This window comes from Schistocerca serialis, chromosome 1 (genome assembly GCF_023864345.2).
Source record: "Schistocerca serialis cubense isolate TAMUIC-IGC-003099 chromosome 1, iqSchSeri2.2, whole genome shotgun sequence".
In the NCBI taxonomy this organism is placed as follows: Eukaryota; Metazoa; Arthropoda; class Insecta; order Orthoptera; family Acrididae; genus Schistocerca; species Schistocerca serialis.
In genome coordinates, this window is record NC_064638.1 from 849,171,895 (window position 1) to 849,199,597 (window position 27,703).

At 44.4% G+C, this 27,703-nt stretch overlaps 1 protein-coding gene across 4 annotated transcripts in view; it reads left to right on the top strand.

Annotated features, from left to right (window-relative positions):
• Positions 1-27,703, top strand: part of LOC126485121 (CAP-Gly domain-containing linker protein 1) — a 552,921-nt gene that overhangs the window by 106,929 nt on the left and 418,289 nt on the right. For all 4 annotated transcript variants that reach the window (XM_050108759.1, XM_050108769.1, XM_050108776.1 and 1 more), the window contains exon 2: positions 16,530-16,595. The gene's annotated coding sequence lies outside the window, so the exon portion shown is untranslated. The remainder of the gene's footprint in view (positions 1-16,529; positions 16,596-27,703) is intronic.

The following is a 27,703-nucleotide window of genomic DNA, read 5'->3' on the forward strand; positions in this document are numbered from 1 at the left end:
GCTGCCACGGGCAATAGCTCCGCTAGCTGCCCTGGTCGAGTTACGCGCGTGTCACAGTGGGTCTATCTGATTGGCTGCTGCTGATGTCATCATGCCTATATAAGCGAGATACTGTAGAAGCCCCGGCAGTCAGTGAACTCCTGACGACGATGCCGGAGATGGTCATCGGAAGCTCGAGGATTTTATTCGAATTGACGCGGCTTGAAAACCGAAAACGTTTTATTCATGACCGCTGATGGCCAAAATTTGGTACTTCGCGCTAGTCTCAAAATATAAACGCAGTTAAGTTGAAAGTTTCTTGAGCCCATCGACGCGCAAGGAGGACAGTACAGTTCTGGAATACCTACAAATGAGAGTCATGTTCTGGTCTGAATTTCTTTTTTACGTATGTATATTACAGGTCGGTAAATACAAGAGGCGTTCAATAAGTAATGCAATACCTTGTTTTCTCGGGCAATTTCGGTTGACAAAGGTGGAATTTCTTGTGTGACATTGTGGAATATTCCCGCTTCAGCCCCTGTAGTTTATGAAGCTTCGATAGGTAGCGGCCCCATACGTGGCGTTTGTAACGGAGGTGCGTTCCAAGCAGAGACCGGTCATTGAGTTTCTTTTCGCTGAAATCCATAGCATCACAGATTTTCGTAGGCGTTTACAGATTGTCTACTGAGACCTGCTAACGAGCAAAGGCACGGTGAGTCGTTGGGCGAGGCGTCTGTCGTCATTGCAACAGGGTCCCGCAGACCTGTCCGATATCACGCGCACCGACCGGCCGCTCACAGCGGTGACTCCTGCAATGTTGGAACGTGTAGACACTCTCATTTGAGGTATTAACAAATCACAGTCAAACGCCTTGCTGCGTAACTGGATTTCTCTGTTGGCAGTCCATCAGTAGGGGTACTCGTAGGTGTGTGCCCATTGGGTTTCTCGCCGCCTAACAGAAGACCATAAAGAGCAACGAAGGACCATTTATGCGGAATTTGTTGCGTGCTTCGAGGCTGATCACGACAATTTTTTAGCGAAAATGGTCACATGCGATGAAACATGTGTTCATAACTTCGAATTGGAAACAAAACAGCAATCCGTGGAGTGGCGTCACACCACCTTTCCTCCGATGAAAGAGTTCAAAGACACACCGTCAACCGAAGTTATGGCGACGGTGTGCTGGAACTCTGAAGGGGTTATTCTGTTTGATGTCCTCCCCCATTGTGCAACGATCAACTCTGAACTGTATCGTGGTACTCCTCATAAAATTGAAGGAACGACTTTAGCGTGATCTTCGCCACAAAAATGCAGATGAACTTCTCGTTCCCAATGACGAGCCGGCCGGAGTGGCTGAGCGGTTCTAGGCGCTGCAGTCTGGAACCGCGCGACCGCTACGGTCGCAGGTTCGAATCCTGCCTCGGGCATGGATGTGTGTGATGTCCTTAGGTTAGTTAGGTTTAAGTAGTTCTAAGTTCTAGGGGACTGATGACCTCAGAAGTTAAGTCCCATAGTGCTCAGAGCCATTTGAACCATTTTTGAACCCAATGACGATCAAGGCCTCGCATAAGTCCGCACACCCAAGAGGAGCTCGCAAAACTTCATTGGACTGTTCATCACCCACCCTACATCCCGGATCTCGCACCTTCCATCTGTGTGGCCGAATGAATGGTGGACCCCGCGGAAATCAGTGCGTGAATGATGGGTAAGACGTTAACACCGACGTGGACCAGTAGTGCGGTAGCATGCGGGCATACAAGCCCTCCCAGTAATGTGGCTTAAGGCCGATGCATGGAACGTAGGTAGTGTAGAAAACTAGGATTTTGTGGCCAAAAGAATGAGGAACAATTGGTGTATTGAAATCCTGAATAAAACCAACCTGTTTTCAGAGAAAAACATTTTACATTACTTACTGAACGCCCTCGTAAAATCAGTATTTGTATTGCGTAGTTTTACATATTCAATCTTCTAGGATTTCATTAAATTCTTCGTTATTTTACTGTATTTTAAGTGCAGTATTTTTCGATATTTTTGGTATAAAAAAGTAAGTCACCCATGACAGTGGATTTCTATTAAGTAAAGCATGAAATTAAACCCCTCTGTTTGTGCTGTTAGCAAGACACTGGACTCGCATTCTGGAGGTCAGCGATTCAAATCACTGCCGTGTCAATCAGTTTTACATTTTCAGTGGTTCCCGAAATCGCTTGAGGTTAATGCCGGCATGGGTCCTCTAAAAAGCACACGATCGGTTTTCTTCCCAATCCGAGATTGTGTTCCTTATCGAATGACCTCATCATCGACGGGACGTTAAACCTTATTCTTCGTGGCTCTCCCCTCGGAGCCAGTTGATTCGAATTGTGAGTGAACGAGCATTGCGGTCTCATTTAAATATATGGCTGAAAGAGTCAGCCTACAAGAATTGTGAAACGAACCCTGTCGTCCAGGACCGTGTGCCACATAGGCCGCAGATTCACCAAGAGATGGGGAAATTCACAGGCGTCTATTGTCTATTGAGGCATAAGCACTGTAGTCTGTGAGCGAGACAGAGGAGAACCTACGTCATAGGGAAACCCAGTAGAATCCGTTTGTGGCCGATGGGACGCAGAAGTGTTAAATATGGTGGGCCTAAGATCGGCCATAAAGGGAAACGTTTACGAAAACTATTTAATTCTGTAGTAATGCAGGGAATCAAGCCACAGTAATTTTAATCTGCCATCCTCCATAAATTTTCATAGTGATCCCAATAAAACTTGAATATTGAGCATATTATAATAGTTTAGGATTTACCATTAATTTCACTTTAACAAGTTTTGTAACAAAGACCTAAATGCTAAAATCTTAACGCTTTGGTCGATCTTAACGATCGATATTTTCATATAGAAGCGCATCATTAAAATGGCAAACGTTGTAAATATCAACTGTGTAACTTTGTTTGTTTAAAAGATATAGAAAATTTAAATTATCAGTTTTTTCAGTTAAGCATCAGATCATCATTTCCTCCACACAAAACACATTGAACGATGACAGCATGACACCTTATTGAATCATTAGGTAATAGAATATTTTTTGTAAGGTTTAGTGCATAATAGTTACTTTTGTTCTTTATTTATTTATCAGAAAGCGCATTGGTGCAAGGCTACTGGCTGTGACATTCAAAGCTAAGAAGGAATTTGTATTGGTTTTATATAAAAGAATTTAACGTTTATTATGTAATGGATATTATTGTTATTTTTTTTAGAACGTGAAAGTGATCTAGCTTTGATTATTTAAATATGTTAAAATGTAAAATAATGTAGAATAAGCTGTAGCCAATCAGATGAATAGGGCCTTTTTGTCGGAAATTTAATGTTCTTAAATTTTGTGCTTGGATACGTCTACAGTGGAGGCCACGGTATTCGAATTATTCAGTAAAAACACGTTTGAAGTTCACTTGAGAATTTTTTCCTTGAATAATTCTAAAACTACAGCCTCTAGCGAGAACGTATCCAAGTACTAGTAGGACTAGTAGATTGCACGTAGCGAGCGATAGAATATGAAAACCTTGCGCGTGATATTTGAAGATATTGTGGGTAGCATAAAATCCATAGATAGGAGCAACTGAATCGTACTGTATACGCAGAAGGTTCAGTTTGTACAACTTCTCTCACCAATTATCATAATTATTCATAGCCGTTAAATAAAATTAGAAAATAGAACTTTTAAAAGTTGAAGAACCTTGTGTTAGTGCACTAATAACTAAATCTGTTTGCTGACACCGACAGAGGTGGCGCAGCGGTTATCGCACTGGACTCACACTTCAAAATCCTGTCTAGCAATACACTTTTGTGTTTCCTGTGGTTTCCTTCATTCAGCTAAGACAAATGCAAGGATGTTTCCTTTGAAAAGGAACCTTGCTCTGAGCTTTTGCTCGCCTCCAATGACATCATTATCGAACGGACGTTAAACCCTATTCTTCCTCCTTTCCTGTTTTTTAAAACTATACGATTTGTAATTGCTAATTGGAACTCGTTGGACACTGTGTCGACTCCACAGAGCTGGATTAGTCAGTGAAAAGCCACAGTTGTAGATCCTCCTGGCACAATGCGTCGGTGGCTTATGGTGTGACTTTCAACCTTGAACAGTGTCGTCGGTCGCCCCCCCCCCCTTTCTCCCTCGCTTCCCTCCCATTCATCCTGTGAAATTCCGAAAATTTTACGGTACTCTGGCACTATACACTGTAGGTATAGCATGCAGTAACGACGCCTGCGGCCATTCCTGTCAGCACTGAGTGTATTTCGGGCTCGACATGACCTGCAGGCAGGCACCACCCTGTGAACCGTCGAGAAGTTTGTTTTGGCGCTGCTGCTCGTGTTCCCTGCCGCGAGGTTTATACCGGCTGCTGATCGATTTCGCACGTGCGACCCGGAAAACACCTCTTCCGGCGCCGCGCGCACCATCCTCATCCTCTGTCTGGACAGCTCTCCCGCGTGCGGCACTGTACCTCACGGTCAGGGTCGTCATTTCTTATGTAAGACGCGGCGAGTCCCACTCTTATCGACACAAAGCAATGCGTGGAAAACTGTTTTTTAAAATATTTTCCAAATTCTGACACTGTGGACGTTCTAAGGGATATTCACTACTTAGTTACGAGCATGGATGTTTTGGAAACATCGCAATCTTCGAACAGGTTCACGAGCAACTTTGGTCTTCTTATTAAATAAACAAATAAAGTCACGTGTCTCCAATTGCATTTTTGATCCACTTAACTGTATTTCATTTAAAACTTCCGGACTCACAGGTCGTGGTCGATATTGAAAATTTTCCCTGGACGTTTTGTCTCCGACTTCGGGAGACAACATTGCCGCTTCACCTCCGAGCATGTCTTCCGCAGTCGGAGACGAAACGTCCGGGGAAAGTTTTCAATATCGACCACAGCCTGTGAGTCCGGAAGTTTTAAGTAAAGTTAATACCGGCTTTGAAAGCGTACATTGTACACTCCTGGAAATGGAAAAAAGAACACATTGACACCGGTGTGTCAGACCCACCATACTTGCTCCGGACACTGCGAGAGAGCTGTACAAGCAATGATCACACGCACGGCACAGCGGACACACCAGGAACCGCAGTGTTGGCCGTCGAATGGCGCTAGCTGCTTAGCATTTGTCCATCGCCGCCGTCAGTGTCAGCCAGTTTGCCGTGGCATACGGAGCTCCATCGCAGTCTTTAACACTGGTAGCATGCCGCGACGGCGTGGACGTGAACCGTATGTGCAGTTGACGGACTTTGAGCGAGGGCGTATAGTGGGCATGCGGGAGGCCGGGTGGACGTACCGCCGAATTGCTCAACACGTGGGGCGTGAGGTCTCCACAGTACATCGATGTTGTCGCCAGGCATGAATGGAGGGACGAATGGAGACGTGTCGTCTTCAGCGATGAGAGTCGCTTCTGCCTTGGTGCCAATGATGGTCGTATGCGTGTTTGGCGCCGTGCAGGTGAGCGCCACAATCAGGACTGCATACGACCGAGGCACACAGGGCCAACACCCGGCATCATGGTGTGGGGAGCGATCTCCTACACTGGCCGTACACCACTGGTGATCGTCGAGGGGACACTGAATAGTGCACGGTACATCCAAACCGTCATCGAACCCATCGTTCTACCATTCCTAGACCGGCAAGGGAACTTGCTGTTCCAACAGGACAATGCACGTCCGCATGTATCCCGTGCCACCCAACGTGCTCTAGAAGGTGCAAGTCAACTACCCTGGCCAGCAAGATCTCCGGATCTGTCCCCCATTGAGCATGTTTGGGACTGGATGAAGCGTCGTCTCACGCGGTCTGCACGTCCAGCACGAACGCTGGTCCAACTGAGGCGCCAGGTGGAAATGGCATGGCAAGCCGTTCGACAGGACTACATCCAGCATCTCTACGATCGTCTCCATGGGAGAATAGCAGCCTGCATTGCTGCGAAAGGTGGATATACACTGTACTAGTGCCGACATTGTGCATGCTCTGTTGCCTGAGTCTATGTGCCTGTGGTTCTGTCAGTGTGGTCATGTGATGTATCTGACCCCAGGAATGTGTCAATAAAGTTTCCCCTTCCTGGGACAATGAATTCACGGTGTTCTTATTTCAATTTCCAGGAGTGTATAATCACTTGATTGTAATTGCAGTAACGTGGCATACCAAAAAAATTACACCGCCGTAACATTACAAAGGTGACATAACAGCTGAATGTTGTACAGGTCAGAACAATGTACGCTGGATCGAACCGTATTCGAGATGTGGCGCAGTGATTATTGCATTGTACTCGTATTCGTGAGAACTGAAGAATTCCCCGTGTGTTCAATTCCCCGTGTGGCCATAAGGTTTTAAGTTTCATGTGATTTCAAAAATAAAATAAATAAAAAATCACCTGCCACGTATCCACATTCGATTTGCATGAACTCTGTCCTTGCGCAACTGGGGTAATTCAGCGCTTCAAATGATCTTGATATCGATGAAACGTCAGATTTAAACTCTTCTTTTATACTTTTGAATCCCACGCAGGTGGCATAGTTCTTTCTTCTAGTTATCGTAGACTGATAGTAATCGGCATTTCTACTAATAATGAAAATTAGTTTGTAAATTAAAAATATCTGGACTGTGTGGATAAAAACATCTTGTGAGAATTGTAGGTGTAAATGAATTAGTACCCGCAAGTTTGGGAGAAGCCAGTAATGCACGCTTGTGCACTAGCGCTCTTCTGAGACAGCCGGTTCGAACTCAGGTGGTGGGAAAATATTTCGTCGTCATTGGAGGCGTGGTGGCGTACATTCCTGGTCCCGAGTTTCTGCCCCTGAGTACTGGGATAAATTCCAAACCCAAACTGTCAGTGAGAATGCAGCCGTCGCAGGGGACGTTAGGCTTGTCAGGCTTTCCTTTCGAGACCAGCAGACACCATATCTCACCTCTTCCTTTTTCCTTAATCATTAAGAAACACTCGTACATGCAGAACTTCACACTACGCACGCACTCGTTACAGTCACCTACACGATAAGTTACACCCAAGACACGTGGCCTAAAAAAGGGGCCAAAGGGACTGCAGTTATAAATGCTTGTAACAGACCGTAAGCCACACGAGTTGATTCTTTTAATAGTCATGTACAAGATAGGTATTCTAAGTCATATATGAACGTGTGGAGTCATCCACAGACGCGAAACTGATATCGCGTTTGTACCACTTAGTTGAGATAGGTCATGTACTATATATTATTGGCTTACCACTTAATTTTGCCGGGAATTTCAGATTTTTCGCCGAGGATGGTCTTATTTGTGACGATGTGCCGTTAAAAAAACTTTTGATAATAACCAGTCATATCCTCATGAACAGCTGTAGAGGGCAAAAATTGTAGAGAAAGAGATTGGAATACACCCAGCAAATAATTGAGGACGTAGGTTGAAAGTGCTACTATGAGATGATGAGGTTGGCGCAGAAGAGTTAAAAACAGTGCAATATAGAGTAACGTTTCTGTCACGAAAACAGGGTTCATTGAAACGCCAAAAGCGATGCCGCAGGACTGTGTCAGATCACTGCAGCACCCTCGCTTCAGAGGGAGGAGAACTGATCCTGCAGGACGCCAGCCATGAGGCTAACACCTTTGCCACTGACTCCACCACTACAGAATGGACCGCGGGACGGCGTCGCCCATCTGCCAGTCCACTGTGGTGTGGCCAGTAGTGATAAACAGGAAGGTTCCAGGGCTGCCTGCTAAGCGCTCGGTTTTTTTCTATGAACCACTATGGCCTTAGGAAACATGAACAGACTTCTGTGTCCACGTCGTGGGCCAAGGATCCAATCCGTATTCTGTACTCATTAGCCTGTTCATTCCACACAGCAGATCATGTAATTCTTCTTCACTTTAACTCAGGATAGCAATGTCATCACCGAATCGCATTCACCTTGAATTTCAATCCCACGCCTGAACTTTTATTTCCATTTTTTTGTTCCATCATTGCTTTTTCGCTGTACAGCTTGTTTCGTATGTTTTTCTAACTCTGGTGTCAGCAAACAGAGTGGACTTGCTGACAGTGGTAAGTTCTGATGAGTAGACTGCTCGGCCGCCCGCCTACGCAGGTGTTGTAAGACTGACACACGCACACGTAATCAGCGAGCGCTACACTGATTTTCAAGAGGCGAGGAGCAAGTAGCGCGAGGCAGCTTTGAATTGTAGATGGGAGCGAGGTATTCATCTGGCGTCCGGCAGCCCGCGGCCAGACGTGTTCCAACTGGGCGAGCCCGGCGCGTGCGTTCACCGCTAAAAGCAGCGCGACACACCTCGCCGTGACCTGCAGCGTGGGCGGTCGTCTCCACCTCTGCTCGCCTTTATTACTTCACTAGGCCGTTCCTCTCTGTAACGACTACGTACTCCTTTACTCGATGGCGATTTTATTTGACGTTTGAAACATGCTTTGAAGCGCGTTGATGCGCCATCAGAGTTTTGGGGTACTTCGCATAGTTGATAAATGTTAAATTAAGTCTTTGTGTTTGTCTCTGTTTGAAAATACTAAATTAAACTCTGAGGCAGTACCGTATGAAGGAGAACTGAGTGCTGTTTCGTCCTTTGTCTCGGGAGTCATTATCCGGTAGCGCTGGCGTGTTCATAGGACTCCACACAAATTTTGGAAATTTGTGGTAAGTTCTATGGGACGAAACTGCCGAGGTCCTCAGTTCCTAGGCTTACACACTACTCAATCTAACTTAGACTGACCTACGCTAAGGACAACACAAACACCCATGCCCAAGGGAGGACTCGAACCTCCGACGGAGGCAGCCGCGCAACCGTGGCAAGGCGCCCTTAGACAGCAGGCTACCCCGCGCGGCGACTGCACACAATTTTCAAGTTTGAAGGACACTCGGGCACCTATACCATCTCGACTGGACCGACAAATCACCCGATACTAACCACGTACTAAATTTCTGAAACTATTTACAGCAGTGGGTTAAACATACCTATCAGCATACCCACAATCTGGTAGCTCAACGGGTTCAATGAGTGCCTTCAGCTGAAGAAACTTCAGAACACTCTTCCTTGTCGAAGTGATGCCATCACCATGCTAGAGGCTGTGTAACGCGGATTTAGATTTGTTGGGCGTATGTATGTCATAATGCGATATTGCAGTGCCTGTATTGTAAAAAAGTACGATGCAGCGTTCCTTCGAACATGCGTGCATACCTGAAGGAACAGGCCCTGCGGCAACTACTGTCGTCGTGAAATACATGAAACGTATTCATAGTTGCGAATATGAACAACCATCAGCTTTGTGAGGGAACGACGACAATGCATGCATCCATGTCCGAAAGGCACCGTACTTCTTAATAATATAGGCACTGCAATGCCATATTATCTGCCGATAACAGACAGCGACTTTCATTTAAAAACGCCCTCCCTCCGTACAGAAATTAGATAATGTGTAGGAGTGCTGGTTGTGATGCATGAACGACGACATATGGAAGTTTGCGTCTGGCCGGGATAAGCGCTCGCTGCTTCGCTCGCGTACACTGTATGGCGTGCTTTGATTTTTTTGTTGTTTTTGTTTTTCTGTAAAAGAATTTTTATGTTGTTCACAAATCGGACATTTCCTAAACTGTTCAAGCTAATTAAGGCCATAGAGGCCTTGTCTTTTCTAGATGTGCTTCTGACCAAAAAGCAATTCTGATATCCGGAGTTGGAAGTCATTCTTACCCTGTCTTTTGGGTTTTTCTTTCATTCTTTTACAAATATTTACTTGGAAATCAATTTTTTTGTAGATTTAGCATTATATTTGTTTTAATATAACGAGAAATTTTAATAAACATTTTTATCCCCTACTTCATCCCCTTAGAGGTGCAATTTACAAAACACACTGAAACAACTATTTCTTTATTTCTATCCGAGGAGCCAAATACCAATTGTCACAGATTTAGTTTCAAAAATGCTTTCGTAATAAAAATTTCCTTAACAGCTTTCACCCCCCTACTTTACCTTCGCAGGGGTTGAATTGGAAAAAACACGGAAACACGCAAATTTTCATTTCTAACCAAGAAGCGAAATACAAATTTTCTTGGTTTTTGTTTAAAAGTGTGTACTTCATGAAATATTTCAATAAAAATTTTCATTCGCTATTTTACCACCTTAGGTGTTGAACTTCCAAAAACACTGATATGCGTATTTTTTTTATTCTAACCGAGAAGTCAAAGACCATTTTTCATAGATGTAGCTTTAAAAATGCTTTAGTAGTTGTTGTTTAATGATTTGTTTTCAAAATAAATTTTCGCATTATGTTTCATCCCCTTAGTGGTTGAATTTCCAAACATGCTGAAGCATATATTTTTTTTTTTAAATGTCTGGCCGAGAAATCAAATAGCGTCTTCGTAGCTGTATCTGCAAAATTTACTTAATAGCAACATATTTTCAAATCAAATGGTTCTGAGCACTGTGGGACTTAACATCTGAGGTCATTAGTCCCTTAGAACTTAGAACTACTTAAACCTAACTAACCTAAGGACATCATACACATCCATGCCCGAGGCAGGATTCGAACCTGCGACCGTAGCGGTCGCGCGGTTCCAGACTGTAGCGCCTAGAACCGCTCGGCCACTCCGGCCGGCGACATATTTTCAAAAAGACCTTTCATCCTGCACTGCACCCTCTTAGGTATGGAATTTCGAACAGTCCCTTACTAAACGATACCTACAGCGTAAAATCACACCCTCCAAATTTTAAGTTTTTATCCTTAGCGGTTTGTGCTGGGCGATGATGAGTCAGTGAATCAGTCAGGCCCTGTTCAACCCCCTTAAGGGGTGAATCTCCGAAAACATCGCAACATGTATTTTTTATTTGTAATCGAGAAGTCAAATACCAATATTCATAGATGAAGCGTTGAAAACGGCTCAATAGTTCATTAATAATTATTTGTTTTCAGAAAAAAATCCATGCAGTATTTCACTCATACAATGGTTAAATTTCCAAAAATACTGAACCGTACTTCTTTAATTCTGACCGAAAAACCACATATCTGTTTTCGTAGCTCTTGCTTCAGAATTAAATCAATAGCGGTTGATTTTCAAAAAAACCTTTCATCCCCTATTGATCTCCTTAGGGTTGGAATTTCGAAGAATCGCTTCTGCAGCGATGCCTACAGTATAAGATCCACAAACCTCTCCAAATTTTAAGTTTTTATTCTTAGCAATTTGAGCTGGCGATGATTAGTTAGTCAGTAAGGACATTGACTTTTGTATATAGAGATAGCTGTTTGCCAATGAAGTGGAACTATTATGTTACTCAGTTTAAGGTTGCCGAAGATGGAGCTATCTTACTCTGAAATATACAGCATTTAAACTGGCACAAATATATACAGTTGAGTCGAAAATGTGAGGTATGAAATACATTAATTTTCCTCCATGAAGTATTCAGCTGTCGTCCTCAATGTCTTCCGTTGCCACGGCAGCTACAATATAATATACATGTCACTCTATTAAGTAATGCGTATATGAGAATCATAATAGTGACAACATTACCTACCTTACCAGTTAGGTGCTGGATTACATATAAAAAGCACCAAATAAATGGAAATGAAAACTTTAATCTGACACGTACTCGTCGTCTGTAACCAGAATCGAACATGTTTTCCGATTGCCCATCAAACGTGTCTTCGGATACGTTGTATGCTCAGCCGTGGAGACGCTCTTCAGTTAATCATTAAAAATGAAAAAGAAAACATTAGTGATACGTTATATAGAGGCTTAGTTCCTTCCATTTCACGCCGAAGACGTGAGCGCTGCTTCACTTGCACCATAATGCCCAGGTACTATTCAACAGGCTCTAAAGTGTCACGAAAACTCTCGTTGATGATCCTACCCGCGAACAAATTAATGGAATAATATGCTAGTAGAAGAGACATTACTGCATTGTACGCACGGTTCAGGAATTTTTTCAATAAGGTGTCGGAGTCTAAACAATCTAATCACTCTCTTGGTTTGAATTATGCATTAAACTGTAGTTGTGCCTTTACCTGTGAGATGAAACCTGAGTCTCGCGTCACAGAAAGGTAAGGCATACTACCTACAGTAGGGCCATTTTCAGTGTAGTACGGCAGCGCCCATGCCAACTTTTGCTTGATACATCTCTTGCTGTGCTGAAACCAATTAAATCTCTTTTCGTTTCTTTTGTTTTCCTGTTTAATGTCTCGCTTTGACAGACTCCAATCAGATTTGGAATGGCCTAGAAGAAACGCAGTTCAAAATAAATCAAAACATCAATGAAAATGTTCATTTCTATTCCAGTCTCATTTTTACAAATAAATTAGAGCGTAATCTGCCCTGGGATTTCAATGCATTTTCCTACCGTAGTTTTCTCCCTCCGTTGTTTTCTTATTGCCACAGTATCCTATTGAGGGCATGCCATCTGCGTCATGAATGAACATGTAAATACACTACCATTTATAAGTTACATCTAAACAGGTACTTACGAATTGGTTGATAATGGATTTGATTACTCCTGTTGGCAAATTGAGTATTATAGGCTGGCTCTGAGCACTATAGGACTTAACTTCTAAGGTCATCAGTCCCCTAGAACTTAGAACTACTTAAACCTAACTAACCTAAGGACATCACAACACATCCGTGCCCGAGGCAGGATTCGAACCTGCGACCGTAGCGGCCACGCGGTTCCAGGCTGTAGCGCCTTTAACCGCTTGGCCACACCGGCCGGCTGAGTATTATACTTCCCAGATTTGATACCACGCTATTGCACTATTACCTGCAGAGAACTGTCGTTACAGGAAATACGACTACCCTCGCCAAGTTCTGTATCGCCAGAATATGGACCTTAAACTATACTGAGGTGACACAAGTCGTGAGATACTTTCTAACATCGTGTCGGACCTCCATACGCCCGGCGTAGTGCAACAACTCTATGTGGCATGGACTCAAAAGTCGTTGAATGTCTCGTGAAGAAGTATTGAGCGTTCCCGGTGCAGGATTTTGCGCACGAACTGACCTATCGATTGTATCCCATAAATGTTCGATGGTTCAATGGTTCAAATGACTCTAAGCACGATGGGACTTAACATCTGAGGTCATCAGTCCCCTAGACTTGGGACTACTTAAACCTAACCAGCCTAAGGACATCACTCACATCCATGCCCGGTGCAGAATTCGAACCTGCGACAATAGCAGTAGCGCGGTTCCGAACTGAAGAGCATAGAACCGCTCGGCCACAGCGGCCGGCAAATGTTCGATGGGATTCATGGTGTGTGATCTGGATGGACAAACCATTCTTTCGAATTGTCCAGAATGTTCTTCAAACCAATCGCGAAATTGTGGCCCGCTGGCGTATTTGGGAACATGAAATCCATGAAGAGGTGAAAATGGTCTCCAAGTAGCCGAACATAACCATTTCCTGTTAATGATCGATTCAGCTGGACGAGAGAGCCCAATGCATTTCTTGCAAACACGGCCCACACCATTATGGAGCCACCACCAGCTTGCACAGTGTGTTGTTAACAACTTGGGTCCATGGCTTCATGGGATCTCCGTCATACTCGAACCCCACCATCAGTTCTTACCAACTGAAATCGGAACTCATCGGACCAGGCCACGGTTTACCAGTCGTCTGGGTTCCAGCCAAATATCTGCAGGCGATGTCTCGCTGTTAGCAAAGGCTGCTGGTATAGCCCGTTAACGCAAAATTTCGCCGCTCTATCCTAACGGATATGTTCGTCGTACGTCCCACATGGATTTCTGCGGTTATTTCACGCATTGTTGCTTGTCTGTTAGCTCTGACAACAGTACGCAAACGCTGCTGCTCTCGGTCGTTAAGTGAATACCGTCGAACACTGCGTTGTCCGTGGTGAGAGGAAATGCCTGAAATTTGGTATTCTGAGCAAACTCTTGACGCTGTGGATCTCGGAACATCGAATTCCGTAACGACTTCCGAAATGGAATGTCCCATGCGTGTAGCTCTAAGTACCAATCCACATTCAGTCTGTTAATTCCCGTCGTGAGCCCGTAATCACGTCGGAAACCTTTTCACAGGAATCACGCGAGTACAAATGACAGCTCCGCCAATACACTGCCCTTTTATACCTTACGTACGCGATACTACCGCCATCTGTATATGTGCATATTGCTATCCCATGACATTGTCACCACAGCAAAAAATTTGATGTGAATTTAAAGCATCTTATAGTTATGTAGACAAAACTATTTTGTGTTATTAACACGTTGGACTGGTATTCGGTGCGAGTGGGATTCAAGTAAACTTTCCTAAATCACTTGGAGCGAATGGTTTCTCGTACAAGATCTCCGCATATTTCCTTCCCCATCCGAGAACATTCCCCCGGGGACGGAGGCGGGAAAAGGGGGAAGTGAGTGCACCTGACTATCGATCACCTTGAATTGCAGTTACTTCTCATAAAGCCGGCCGGGTGGACGAGCGGTTCTAGGCGCTACAGTCTGGAACCGTGCGACCGATACGGTCGCAGGTCCGAATCCTGCCTCGGGCATGGATGTGTGTGATGTCCTTAGGTTAGTTAGGTTTAAGTAGTTCTACGTTCCAGGGGACTGATGACCTCAGAAGTTAAGTCCCATAGTGCTCAGAGCCATATGAACCATTTGAACTTCCGAAGGTGTTGCGCTTGTGCTCAATCTGACGCATGGATGAAGCAAATCGAAAGACGCGCAAGTATTTTTCCACCTACACTAGGAACCCGTCGATGAACAGTCCATCTTAGCTACCGCTGTAAACGGTCTTAGAACTTTTTGTGTGAAATCTTTATCATAACATATTTTCGGACAAGACGTCACTGTGCTGTAGAGGACGCAGAAAACACCCGTTTTCTGAGTAGGACCTACTATCTTCTGATGTTTTGTGTTACATAGTTGTCGTTTTCTATAAGAAATTTATCCGTTGCTGCAGTGGGGCGGCTTTTTAATTAAGCCCAGTAGTTCCGTTATCTGCAGAGGTCCGTCGACTTCCGTTCATTATATTTTTTCTCCCCCGTTTCCCTTTTGTTAGGCGTGCTGAAGAAGCACGGCCAAAATTCTCATTCATTTCATTGTGCCGCCCGCCATATGTCGACTACGTAAGTCTGTCGTCCTTGTTAGATAAATACGTAGGACATACCAGTAATCTGTTGCTACGATATGGGACTTGTTTGCTCTTAGTGAAATGGTAGTCACACTTTCGCCAATGATCAGTTCGTATTCTGCCAATGATCAGTTCGATCTGCGTTCTCGTGAAGTCCAAGGAATACAGCTTTTATTTCGCATAGTGCAACGGTTTTCAAATTGTTCGTCGCGGCTTGCACAGCCTCACAGTACGGGCTTCTCGTTGATTTCATAAAAATAATGATTTGGTTTATTTGCCTTCTGATTAAACGAAAAAGGTTTGCGCTAGTAGTGATTTACAGTGTGCCAGCAGCGTGGAACATGACAGTCTGGTATTGTGGGAGCTTGATTGTACTCGTACATAACGTTTACCCTGCACTATAGGCGGTGTTAGTAGAAGACAGTGACTTTCAGGTGAGTGAATAAACGAAGTCCCATGTTTGTGCATCATTTAATTGAAATCAGCGTTTACTTTCTAAAACAGCTGCTTTCCAAAAGAAGCGGATTAACTGGATCAGAAATCCTCCCAGTACTTTATTTCCACACTACTGAAGAACTTATTCGGACTCCACATTGAAATCGAAGTCTGTTTCCTAATCACTGTTTGTAATTTTGAACTTTGTGGAGGTGGAATACCCACAAGTAGGTAACAGGGCCCTACGAGTTTTCATACTTCTTGCAACATCCTACCTACGTAAGGTAGGTTTTTTAGCATTGACAGTTATCATCATGAAATACAGTTCGCGAATGAACGTGGACGAAGAGATGCGAGTCGCAGTTTCAAATCTTGTGCCGAGACTTGAAAAACCCATCATGAAAAAAAGCAAGTTCATTCTCTCTATTGATTTCGTTCCAAGAATGACATTTAAAGTTGATTAAAATGTGTTTTGTCAACAATAAATAAAGAAAAAGCTGCTCAATTCCTTTTTTTTTTTTTTTTTTTTTCGAAACTTAAAGTACCCCGCACTTCGAATCAAATGTCATATGTGAAAGGAGCCGCAGGTGTTTATGTTCAGATCAAGGGAGCCGTGGACCCAAACAGTTTGAAAACCATGGTTTAGTAATAAAATTAATAATAAAAAACTTGCGATTATCATCAAAAATTACTGTCGACAACCATTGGTTACTATAGGACACTGTAGATCATAAACAACCGCAGCTGTAACAACGGAAGAAAATGATAATCACGTGACGTCGAACGATTCCAACGTATAAATTTATGGGGAAAATGTAGGCACTTTTCAGTCTGGTCACCTGTAAAACTCATAAATACGACGAAATGATGAACCTAAATACAAACATTTATGCTCCTGGAAAAGTACTTGTTATTCGTGAGAATCTTGTAACTGACATTAACAAATGTTTTGTTTGAGGCCTAATATGACATAAGCATCATAAAGGAGGACATATTTGTAAATGTAATCCTTTTCTGTCACTTTACAGGTTCGATCCGACCTGCTGTTCCCAAGACCCACGCAATAGCACGAGAAACTGCGCAACTACTTAAAGGTAAGCAGCTATTTTACTGAACCTTAACCCTACTGCTTCAGTCGGGCAGTGTCTATGGTATCCAGTAATATTTAAATATTACATCACATGGTTCTCTAGTCTGTTGGGTAGCCTGTGCTTGATAGACACGTAATATCATAAGTAATCTTACCACAGACTGATTTTGTAACGCATTAGACAGCTTGTAGTTGGAAGAGACGTGCTGGAAGAGCTCGACGTGCGAACTTTTTTGTCCCTGTTTCTGTGTCGCTTATGTGATAATGAAACTATATTATAACAAAACTTAAGGAACAGTCCGCACACTTTGCAGTTACGTGATGTAGAGTTGAGTGCACGGCGATTAGGAGGCACATTGGAAGGTCTGTAACATTTGACTACCACGTCACAGTAAGGACAGGGAAAGAGAGAAAGGAAATCTTGAGCGTCCAGGCGATATTCGTTCACCTGACCAATGGGCGGTGGACAGCGACAAAATCACGAAAACCGATCCCGTCTCGGGCTGTTCAGAACTGGAGCTTCTGCCATCTTTAATGACTTTGTAGTGGACGGACGTAAAACCAAGATCTTCCTTCATTTTTCTCTTGAGTGCAACGAAAGCCGAGTGAAATAACTGATAAGAAGATGTGATTGTTTATACATTGTGCTTTAGAATGGATGGTCAGTAAAGTAAAGCTGTTCAGAGCCGGAAGCTTTATTTGAAGACCGCATTGCTTTACTAGGTTTGATCCTCTTTGAAGACTACATCCAGGGAACCTAGAAGAGGAGTACGGTAACTGTAAGCCTTTGCCTTTCCGAGGGAGAAGTACCTGCGCTGTTTAAAAGCTCAAAAATAGTAAGGTCCCATCTCTGGATGGCGTCTACCTAGAAATGGTGTGGATAGATTTACCTGTCTTATTTGACGCTAATGCTGAGAAAGGCAGTACGAACAAATAAGAACCTCATCGATCTCAAAATATCCCGGATAGCCGGTTTCAGAAATGGAAGTAATAAATATCATACAGTACTGAAAAGCTACAGACCTATTTGTTGTCTGAGCGCTTCGGTCAAGATCCAAGGGCGTCTGTTGTGTGAAGCACACACAGCTCGTGACGCTTACTGAAAGACAATACGGGCCCGGAAAAAATCTTTAAGTGACGTGGTTGTAGCAATCGTCTGACTGTACACAGGTGTAATCATGGTCGACATAGCAGTCCGTTTTTATAAGCCATACTTCCCTGCCATGTTCGAGCATCTACAAAGGTGTTTGTCGTGTGAGAACCTACCGCCCATTGGCTTACGGATTGGAAACAACCAGAATCCTCTATAAAGGGCTGCCCTCAAGGCTACACAAGTGCACCATTGCTCTGAAACCCCAAAATTCAACTCTGTTATACGAGGCAGATGATATTTTTTGGAGGACTCTGTCGAAGTTTGTACAGTGGTGTTCTTGCAGCCGATTTATGGTAAAGTGTTAGATACCCTGTTGTAAAGAAAGATATTTCCACTAATTTTTCAGCTTAGAATTCAGCACCCAATCTTCATCGATATAAAAAAAATTAAGTGCTAGTAGAATATATATATCTGAATATACCGAGTAGAGTTAATATTATATGAACATTATACGGACATGTCCGAAAGAACAGCACTACTCATTGATATAACTGACACGCCTCGATGGGCTATGAATCCATGACCCATAACCATCAGTGCGGATGTATAATTACGTTCGGTCCCCAGCAAGAATTTGAAATTAGTGAGCCCGGAGGACGTGAATGGGGATTGCAGGTAAGTGGTGACGCTAGGTGGAAATCTTAGTCGACCGGAGAGTGTTCCGATATTGTTTTCGCATTTGCAATTTACACTGTGTCCGGTTGGCGCAGTGGTTAACGCAAGCACGTACTAAGCAGGAGATCCCAGGTTCGAGTCCCAGTGCGACACAAATTTTCGCCGCCGCTTCCGCATAAAGTCCCAATGCAGCTGTTATCATTAGTTCCTTCCCTTCCCTTCCATTTCCTTTCTCCCCCCTCGACCTTCAATTTACGTAAAGTTTATATTATTGCAACTGGTACACAAATGTAGTCGTTTCTACAATTATACCTGTCAAATTGCACAACTTGAATATCGACCGAACATCAATAGGTCCGAAGAACCAGCTCGTACGAGAAGGTAAACATAATGTGTTACTTCGATACTGAGAACACACTTATTTCCTGGACCTCTAATTGCCGTTACAACGAACCCTGGCGTTATTTGTGGGTATCAGCCTTTCATCGAAGAGAGAAGGAACACGGTGTAGAGTGCGATGCAGCAGTTTTAAATGAACAAGAGTCCCTCCTAGAAGGCAATAAAGGCGATCATAGTATGAAGGCTTTCATACTATGCTTTACCAGAACAATAAAGGCGATACCACGCAAAATTTTAAATAACTTAAAAACTCATGCAGTAACTAGGACTAAAATACATTGTGTTCTCTTAAGGGAACACTGAAATCTTAAGAGCTGATTTCAGTACGCAGTGTGGATAGATCTGGCCATCCACATGGGTATGAATACCCCTAGGCATCGAGATTATTGGTACAGAAGAATACTAAGGCAGACATTTTACGGTATTATAAAAGTAATAATTTTAAATGTAACGCTATGTACAGTTAATACATGCTTGGCTATGGTCAAGTACTACCAAGGTAATAAAAAACAGTCATTTATTTAATAAAATTTTAGGTAATAATTTAAAAGGCAAGTTGTTTAGCTAGATACATTTTCCCTATATCATATAAACTTTTGTTTCATTTCTTTGTTAGATATTATGGCTCTTTATTGTTAACGAAACACTGTTGAAGGAATGTAAAGCACGTATGACAAACCGAGCGAGGTGGCGCAGTGGTTAGCACACTGGACTCGCATTCGGGAGGACGACGGTTCAATCCCGTCTCCGGCCATCCTGATTTAGGTTTTCCGAGATTTCCCTAAATCGTTTCAGGCAAATGCCGATTTCCTTCCCAATCCTTCCCTAACCCGAGCTTGCGCTCCGTCTCGAATGACCTCGTTGTCGACGGGACGTTAAACACTAACCACCACCACTACGTATGACAACAACATTGTAAAATTTATGGCCGGTGTTAGAGATCAGAGGACCAACTTCTAATGATGTAAACATTAAATTGAATTGAATCTCTCTATTCGTGTTTATCAGTCCTATTCTCCTCTTTTTCTGTTTATTACGTCTCTCTAGAGTGCTTGGCGAAGAACCTGTTATTATTAACTGTTAAATGAATGTTTGCTTGCCTGTGTGCCATAGCGGCACGTCTTTAGTTGGAAACGTCTTTTGGTTTTCCAGACAGAAGAAATGTTTTATTTCCTCTTTAGTAAGTCGTAGCGTGTTCCTTGGGCTCTTTAAGTTCTACGTGCGCGCGCTGTGTGTGTGTGTGTGTGTGTGTGTGTGTGTGTGTGTGTGTGTCAGTTGGTATCTGATTAAGCATGTTGCATACGAATTGCGTTGGTCGTTAAGCGAGTCACGTAATTCCGTTAGAGTGCTGTTTAAATCGTCGTTTGGTCTGAGCGAGAGACGTGCGAGACTTTGAATAAACTGCGGTACGCCTCGTTATTTTGCGTCGTCTCGTAGCTCCTCTGCGGTGAGGTGGGAGCAAGGAAGGGGTTAGTTGATGGGACTGTCCATAGACATCGTGCTGTCTGGCGGCTGTAGGTGATACACGGTTTCATACAAGATTTTTCCCTGCAGCAAAGCAGCTGCAACTGATCTCCGATTTATACCCTGGAGTGTCTACTGACACGGTCACGAGTTGACAATGTTTCAGTGAAAAGTTGACAAGTTGGCGTAGTGATTAAGTCACTGGTGTCTCGTTGCAGAGATACTCAGACGATTAAGCAGGTTCAGATTTTCCATGATTTCCCAAAATCATCGCAGATGCTTTGCCTGTGTGGTTTTCTTGAATGCGTCACGGCTCGTTTCCTTCCTTATACCTTCCCAGCTAAGTTAGTGTATCTAATTACACTTATTGTAAAGTATGTGTTTATGTGTGTGCGGTGACATTAAATTTACGATGGAAGGCAGCATGATGACGACCGAATGCCAAATATGAATAATTAAAACGAAGTATTCAAAGTATTGTCCACCGTATGTTGTTGGAGGCAAATTTCGCTCTTGAAAGAGAGTAAACAGGAGAAAATCTTGACCTCCCTCTTTAGAAACCATCGTCGTATTAATGTTTTTTTAAAGCTTCCTTTCGTGATATTTTGGAAGTAGAGTCGAATTCTTATCTTTTTATGAATGACTTCGTCACTTTACTTCGCATTACTAATACCCACATTTTGCGGCGTATGCATGCATACCTTCGAGAATTGCTTGCTCCATCCTCGTTGCAGTTCTTCATATTTGATTGCCTCAGACAAAATTGTTTTGGGATTTAGTGGTCGTTAATGAACATCGCAGCAGTTCATTCGACCACATAAGAGTTCCACATTGACTATACAGGCAGATACTCGTGAAAAATGAAATTACGTCTCATCTTTGTTGATATACAAGGTTCGATTTTTCTACTTGTTTTTTTTTATGTCGCAGCATCACATAGTGCAATTTTATCGTATTAGTACTATCTGTCATGCACATTAGGCATGTCGTCTCTCTGTTAGACGGCGGTGACTCTTCAAGTTATTTTCAAGTCCAGATAGGCACAGAACTCTAATTTAGAACCACAGCGGTTGTCTACAGTTTCTGTCGCGACTCGTCCCCCCCCCTCCTCCCCCCCCCCCTCAGGGGGTTCACGGTTCTTCCGTGAATTCATCTGTGGCGCATAAGGGGCCCTGAGCTATAGCGGCCCATTCTTTCTTCCCGGGCTGATTTCCTTCCCAGCGCTCCTCCCTCCCTCCCTGTCCTCGTTCCTTCCCCTCTGCCCCATCCTTCCCCTCTCTCGGTGTTCTGACTTGTGTCGATCTGGCTGTGCACCTGGTATCTTGTATTCCTTCTGGTAATTGTTCCCTTTGCCTTTTCCTTTTCACCCTTCCTTTTTTGGCATTTTTGGTCCCCTTTTGGAGTTTGACTTCCACTTCTAAATTTTATCTCTGTAGTGTGACACATTTGGGAAAGAACTCCCTCCCTCTTAAATCTTCTGCTGTAGGTCCCCTCCATCCCACTAGAACGCCAGGACGTGTAGCCAGTCCATATGGTGGGGCTGTTATGTACCCATCTGGGTGAGCCCCCTTACAACACAGAGACCACGCTTCTGATACCTGAACTGTTGCCGCCGCACTCCTCCCCCCCCCCCCCCCCCCCCCCCTCCGTATGCCAAGGAGTGGGTGCTTGCTATTCTGGGGCATTGGAAATCTTGGGAATGGCCACTGTGCCAAATGGCCCTTGTTGTGGCTCGGTGACGCCTATTGGGTGGGGGGGGGGGGGGGGCGGGGGGCAGGGCCCTGATCGGAGTGGGTGGTATCAGGAGGCATTCTTTGCATATGAAATGTATGAAGCTGTGGAGCTGCAAAAAGTGGGTGTTCTTCTGTGGCTGTCCCTTCAGTTGGTAATGGATCATTTAATGTTGCTCGTTATCCTATGACCTTCCCTTCCCTGGCTATAGTCTGGGAGAAGGGTCAACCTCGTCAGATTGGAGTGAAACACTTTACCTGCTACCTGGTCTGCACTAGGACTGATGGGCACACGTTCATCGCCACCAAGCCGTCATTTTATGTGGCAAATATCGAAGACAAGTTTGGAAATGTGGAGTCTCTTAGTAAAATGCAGTCAGGTTCGCTGTTGATAAAAATCTCTGCCACCAAGTCTGCAGCCCTTCATGCTTTGAATATGATTCAGAGAGTCATTTTTCATAGGGACCTCAACCTTCAAACTGATGAGGAACTCCGTGTCAATCTGGTATGATGGGATGTTCATTTTGTTTGGCGTATTCAGAAAGGCTGTAAGGACAATTGCACTGACACTGGCGATTTTATTCTGGCATTTGAGGCAGTTACCCTCCTCGAAAAGGTCAAGGTTATGTTTTATTGGTGTGATGGGAAGCCATACATCCCACCACCCATGAGTTTTTGGTGCTTGCGTTTTGGGCACATGTTGTCCTGCTGTAAGGCAGTCCCTCTATGTGGTGAATGTGGACACCCACTCCATGAAGAGCACCTCTGTGTTCTCCATTCGTGCATGTTAATTGTCATGACTATCACTCTCCACACTCTCACATTTATAAGTAGGAAAACAAGATAGAGGAGTATAAGTCCCCTGATCGCTTGTCCTACACTGAGGCTCATCTGAAATATGAGCAGCTTCACTCTGTGTTGATGACTTCTATCTTTGCCTCTGTTATATCCTTTCCCACTCCTCCCTTCCCCTTACCCCAGTCCTACCCCTTCTTCTCCTCCCTTCCCATGCAGCTCCCATACCCTCCCCAGCAGGTGCCATTCCCCCTCTCTGGCCTGAGAAATGTCCCCCTTCTTCAGCACCCCCTGGTGAGGGGCCCCCTCCGAGGACCCCTCCCCCTGGATTCTCCCAGGCTGGAGGCCTGCTGCCACAGCTCATCCAAGGTACACACAGTCTGTGTGCCCCAAGGTCACCTGCTCTCTTTCAGTTACAGATCTTACAGAAGCCTACTGTCTCTCCATATCCTGCCCTCCTTGACACATGAAAGCGACCTCTTATTTATGCATGTCACCCTGTCCTCATTGGCAATGGTTGGTAACATCACAGTATGATTGGCTCCAGCACATTCACCTCCTATTTGGATCCCTGTTCCGTGCTTATTCAATTGAACTGTAATAGGATACTATCACCATCTCCCAGAGCTACGAATCCATTATTTCGTTTTACTTGACAGCTTGTATCATTCTCCAGGAATATCATTTTATGATGATCACTCACCGACCCTTCATGGATTCCATGCTTTGTAGAGGAACAAGGTCAGCCCTTTGAGGGCTTCTGGTGGCGTTTGCACGTTGCTCCATATGGGTGATATTATACTTGGATCCCCCTTCGTACCACATTGGAAGCAGTTGCCATCTGGGTCCACTTGTTGGACTCTGTGGCCATCGTTTACAATCTGTAACTCCACCTATACCTGCTGACCTAACTGCCCTCATTCAGAAAATCCCCTCCCCTCCCCTCCCTCCCTTCCTCCTCCTTGGGGATTTTAATGCCTGTCACACTTTGTGAGCCAGTGCTTTTTCAACTAGTTAGGGGCTCCTCATTGACCAATCTCTTGCAGATCACAACTTGTGCCTTCTTAATGATGATACCCCTTATCATTTTAGTGACACATATGGCACTTACTCTGCCATTGATCTTTCTCTAACATCCTGTCCCCTTCTTCCTTCCATACAATGGCCGCCACACGATGACCTCTGCGATAGTGACCACTTTCTGTTGATAATCTCATTTCCTTCCCTCTTTCCGATGGCCAGGTTACTCTACTGAACTTTCCGTTGCGCTGTTTAGCCTCTATATACCTCCGAGGTCTTGTTCACACCTTCTTTGTCAGGCTATATTGCTGAAGTCATCGTGATCTGACCAATAAGATAATTCGCACTGCCAGCATTGAGTTTACCTGCTCGACGGGCCTCGTTTGCCGTCAACCAGTTCTGTGGTGGATCATGGCCATTGCCACTGCCGTCCGTGATCGTCGTCGCGCCTTGCAACATCTGAAGCGGCACCTGTCCTCCACTGGTCTTATTACCTTCAAATGTCTTCACGCCAAGACACACTAAATAAAACAGAGGATGCGAGTGTGTTGGGAATGCTTTGTCTCCTCCCTAGGTTCTTCTGTCCCTTTGTCACAGGTTTGGGCTACACCTCACACCCTCCAAGGTTGTCAGAGGCAGTCTTCCATTCCAGGCGTTCGTATTGTTCTCGGCCCTCCACAGATTAAAAAGCATGGCGTTCCACAGGGCTCTGTGTTGAATTTCCTTTTTCTCACAGCCATTAATGGACTTGTGGCCTCCACCCGACCATTGATCACCCCTGTTTTGTATATGTATGATTTCTGTATTTGGGCTAGCTCCCACTCGGCAGCCTCTGTGGCGCGACAGCTCCAGGGTGCCAACTGGCGTGCTTCTGCATGAATACTCTCGCATAGTTTTCAATTCTCTCTCCTTAAGTCGAGGGTTGTGCTTTCTGTTGCTGTACTGCAGTCCATTCTGATCTGGAGCTCTGTCTTGATCCCCAACACCTAACCGTGGTCCCTCTGTTCTGTCTCTTGGGTCTTCTTTTTAACAGCAATCTTTCTTGGTTACCCCGAATCCATCATCTGAAGGCTGGCTGTTTTCGTAAATTCAACCAGTTATGTTTATGATGAAAACCCTCTGCTTCATTAAACAGTCCTCCCTCACCCGAGTTTTGTTATGTTCAGACTCAACGAATGGCCTTCAGGCTGTCGCTTGATGTTTTTCCTGCCACCCGTCGGTCTCTGCTATCCACGAACGTCTCGCCAATCTTGTTGATGCTGCTTGTACGATTGATTTCCAATGGGATGTCTAGTTTCCAACCTTATTTATTTGGCAACCAGTTTTGGCATTTTTCACTTCAACCATCATCAGGTTACAGTAGGCAGATGAGAAATGATCGCTATACTAAAAATCTACTATTGCCAGTGTTGCAGGCCCCCGTTTTGATCACAACCGAGGTAGAATCTCTCGACACGTCGGTCAGGGGCCTGAAGATGGCGCAGTAAAACGTTGAAAATTTAGATGGCTGAAAGGCTTTTAATTTGACATCCTGTATCGAAAAGCCGAGTCCCGCAACCATCGTTTCAGAGATGGACATACTGAGACTTGATTTTCTATGGGTTCCCAGCCTTGTAGATACCCCAGGTAATGAACTTGCTGATCGACTGGCTGGGGACGAGGGAGGGTGGCTTACCCTCCACTTTCCATGACTTCTCTGGGGCGAATTTGCGGCTTCGTGTCAAATCCCTTTTTACTGAATTGTGGGTTGACTTTTAGGAGGCTACCCCCTGTTTTCATGCACTCATGGAGACTCCCACCTCATGATGTTCTTTCCTCCGCCTCTCCTGGCGGGAATCTACGATCCTCTGCCGTCTTTGTATCGGTCGTACTATGTTGACCCATGGCTTTTTGCTCCTCATTAAGCTGCTACGCATTGTAGTTGTGGGGCTCCCCTCGCTGTGATCCTTATTTTGCTGGACTGCCTCTATCTTTTGGCCCTGTACACTAAATGTGCCCTCCCACCTTCCTTGTCCCAGGTGTAAGAATTCCACCCTTGCATGGTTATGTTTGTCTTCAGTTTCTTTTTCAAAAGCGGCTTGTCCTCTCAAGTTTAAGTACTTGCATTTTCCTCTGGGCTTGAAATAACTCAGTGTTGGCGTTGGTTATGGAGGCCTTGGCATTGTTTCCACACTGGCCAGGTTCTCACAGCCTTTTTTCCATGTGTTTTACCTGCTCTTTCTTGTGTCTTCTCCTGGCTCTTTCCTGTGTCTTCTCCTGGTGTCTCCGCTGAGTTGTGATCATGGTGTATTTTGTGGGGTCAGGACAGGTCGGTGGCGGTGCTCATGCCCTAATGTGCGTAGCGTTTCTGAGCCACCCCTGCTCTCCCCATTTCCCACCACCCCCTTCCTGTTCTTTCATCTTTCTGCTGCCCCGATGTTCCTTTTACCTCTTTGTTTGCCAGTTTTCTCTTCCTCCTGACTAGACTGTGCTGTTTGTGTTGTTCCTCCCTCGGTTTCCGCCACTTCAGAACATGGGGCAAATTACCTCACTCTTTGGTCCCCTCCTCGAGTCAGCCAATTAACCAACCAAACAAACAAACGCTATGGGACACATGTGGGACTCTATAAGGTTCCATCTTCGCGCCCATAAACCAGCGTTAAGTGATTTATGGGAATTGTGTGATCTGTGCGAAGACATCTAGTGCCGTTTACCTCTGGAAATCTACCAAGGACTTATCGGATCCATGCCACATTAAATCGCAGCTGTACTGCGTTCCAAATGTGGGCCAAAAAGCTGTTAAGGTGGTGATCATAATGTCTGGGCTCACCAGCCTACATGCGTTTGAACATGGCCATGGTAGCCGACTGTTGATCTTCCTCTACAACTTTTACTCCACCCTCCTCACACACTTCCCTCCATTACCACCTTCAGTATTACTCAATATCTGATTATGCATCCTATCAAGTGAAGCCTTCTTTTAATCAAGTTATGGCATAAATTCCTTATTTTCCCAACTTGATCGAGTACCATGTCATCAGTAATTCGACCCACGCATTATAATCTTTAAAATTCTTCTCTAGCGCCACATTTCAAAAGTTTCTATTCTTTTTTTGTCTAAACTGTTTATCGTCCACATCTCACTTCCATACAAGGCTGTGGTATGTCATTAAGAGGGTAATCCGTTCATGACTCATGGTAGCAGGCAGCCTATCTAAGGGCTTCCAGAGGCAAAGAAAATTTGATTTTCAGGATTTCATATACTTATTTGCCGAATTTAAAAATTTAAAATGTTATATTAATCTACTCATAAGGAGGTATAGTTGTATGTTGAAGGTTTAACATTGGAAGAGAAATATTATTGTTAGAAACTGTTTATATGTCACAAGACAGCGTAACTCACAGCGTGCAAATACCCTTACTATATTCATCTATTATTTGGCAATGAGAGCACTTCGTGGTTCGCAACGAACTTTACACCCAATTTCATATGTCTACGAACCTTTTTCTTGCTTACACCCCTCCCCAAAATAATGAAACCAAGAAAGTTTATCGCTTACTATATTTTCGCTATTCATTGAGTAAAACATCCGCTTCAGGCATGACGCTTTAATTTATTACTTCTTTACCCTTTAACTATTCACGCAACATGTTACAGACAGACATATACAACATATATGTACATGTACAGGCAATGGCGTTCGCGGATGACTTGATGATCTGGCGAGACAGGGACGAGGAGATTCAGGAGCAGTTGGACGCCTGCGAAGAAACAGCGAGAGCGTACGTATGTATCCGGATCCCGCTCCAGCTCTTGCCGGGTCAGGGTGCTGACGAGTCCTCTCCATTTCGCTCGGTCCTCCCACCACTTTTCTTCCTCCACTTGCTGCCAGGTCACACCTCTCCTTTCCACAGATACTCTCACTCCCGTTTTGCACCGTGTTCTTGGGCGCCCTC